This window comes from Penaeus vannamei, chromosome 39 (assembly GCF_042767895.1).
Source record: "Penaeus vannamei isolate JL-2024 chromosome 39, ASM4276789v1, whole genome shotgun sequence".
In the NCBI taxonomy this organism is placed as follows: Eukaryota; Metazoa; Arthropoda; class Malacostraca; order Decapoda; family Penaeidae; genus Penaeus; species Penaeus vannamei.
In genome coordinates, this window is record NC_091587.1 from 652,404 (window position 1) to 654,903 (window position 2,500).

Consider the following 2,500-nt stretch of genomic DNA (forward strand, 5'->3'; position numbering starts at 1 on the left):
AATCGTTGTTGAATGATGTAAGACATGTAAAACATATATATTAAGTGTAGGTTATGTAAGTTGGCAAATGACATAAGTGAGATGATGTGAGCTCTTCCCGTACCTACCCACGTAAGCAATTTTTCCTAAGTTTGGGATAACAGTGATAATTCGACTTATTTTCTATACTTTCTCATCAGTATCACATTCCAATGGAATCATGTGGGTTGTTTTTTAATATTCTATTACTAACAAGACTTTTTGTGCCGTGAGAACTTCGTCCGGCTCCCTAACCTACGTCGCTCGGTTTGTAATCCTTAAATCGGCAATTTTTGGATACATTTAAGAATGAAATACCGTCTACTACTACTATTATGTGTGCGTGCGTGTGTACGTGCATGTGTGCTGCGTGCATGTGTGCGTGCATGTGTGCGTCTGTGTGTGTCTGTGTGTGTGTCTGTGTGTGTGTATTGATAATATATATATATACATATATACATACATACATACATATATGTATGTATGTGTATATATACGTATATATGTACATATATACGTATATATACACATGCATATCTATATACACATACATACATATATGTATGTATGTATGTGTATATAGATATGCATGTGTATATATACGTATATATGTACACACACACACACACACACACACACACACACACACACACACACACACACACACATATATATATATGTATGTATGTATGTGTGCACATATATACCTCTATATACACATGCATATCTATATACACATACATACATACATACATACATATATATATACATATACATATATATATACATATACATACACATACATATACATACACACACATACATATGTATACACATACATATATATACACATAAACACACACACACACACGTATATATATATATATATATATATATATATATATATATATATATATATATATATATATATACATACATACGTACATATATCCATAAATATACATACATACCTATATATATATACATATATATACATACATATATATACATACATACAAATATATACATATATATACATATATATATAAATATACATACATACATACATATACATATATATGTATATATAGGCCTACACACACACACACGTGCCCGCGCATACCTCCCCCCCCCCCCCCCCGCTAGCGTACACTGTGGTCAATTTATTCCAGCTTGCAAATAACAATTCAAATGCGTATGTGACAGAGAAGAAAATACTGACATATGCAAATTTGTATCCAGTATGCTTAATTGAAATAATATTTTATAAGAGAGAAGTGACGTGTAAAAAACACTCCAAAACCTTAAGCGAAGACTACAGCTAACAGCTCAACAGCTCATTTTAACAACGAGTTTCACCTATACACAAAGCTAACAACTATTTACTCCAAACGTGCAGTAACACTTCTACCTGTACAGTGACGGACAAAAATCATGAACTGAAGCTTCGAACCTGCCTCACCCTGTACAAAAAGTGTGGTATTAAGCGGAACAAAAATCGAAATACGTTTTGACAAGAGTTCTGACCGTTACCGAACACTAAACACATCCGCTGCGCCACACAAACGCTCATTAAAACAAACAAGCCATTAACCGACAACCACTTCAAAATAATACCTCTAGAATGTCTTCTCTCTGTAGGAACAACACAGAGTGGAGTGTCCCCAAAGCCCGTAGTTCAAGTCTGTGGGGGTGTTTGTGCGCCTGTAGAAGACCTGTAAATGAACCCAGGTCTCGTGTGCGCCGTCTTATGAACGCTTGCAAAACTCACGTACAGACGCACAGAGACGGCGCGCATTCTGCCTCGCGCGAAAATTGATTCAATTCTTTTTTTTCTCTCTCTCTCAAACTCTATATTGGCCTCTACGAGTTTATATAAAAAAAATAACGTGACTACGAACCATATTCTCTCCACATTCGTTAATAAATACGGATGTATATCAGTTAATTAGGTTGGAGTAATTATCGTCCTGTGTTTTATAACGAGGGTGTGTCCGATGATTGTATAATGAATTGTCTGTTGTTATAAAGGAAAGGGCAACTCTTAACGAGACATAGAGACCATTAGACAAAAGGAACTGCAATGGAGAATGGCATTATGCTCTGTGTATATACATATACAGATCATGTATCTATATATACATATACATAATATACCTATATATACATATACATAATATACCTATATATGCATATACATAATATACCTATATATACATATACATAATATATATATACATATACATTATATATATATATATATATATATATATATATATATATATATATATATATGTATATACCTTAATATATATACATATACTTGTATACATACCCACACATGATGTTGTGTATATATGTATATATAAACATTCATGTCATGTTTATATATATAGTCCTATTAGTATCATACAGTTGCATACATACACAGACACAAACACACACACACACACACACACACACACACACACACACATATATG

At 33.0% G+C, this 2,500-nt stretch overlaps 1 protein-coding gene across 1 annotated transcript in view; it reads right to left on the minus strand.

The window, feature by feature from the left end:
* LOC113806448 (heme-binding protein 1) overlaps window positions 1–1,771 on the minus strand; it is an 11,340-nt gene extending 9,569 nt beyond the window's left edge. Inside the window, exon 1 of the mRNA XM_027357575.2 lies at window positions 1,636–1,771. The gene's annotated coding sequence lies outside the window, so the exon portion shown is untranslated. The remainder of the gene's footprint in view (window positions 1–1,635) is intronic.
* Between the last annotated feature and the right edge of the window lie 729 nt (window positions 1,772–2,500).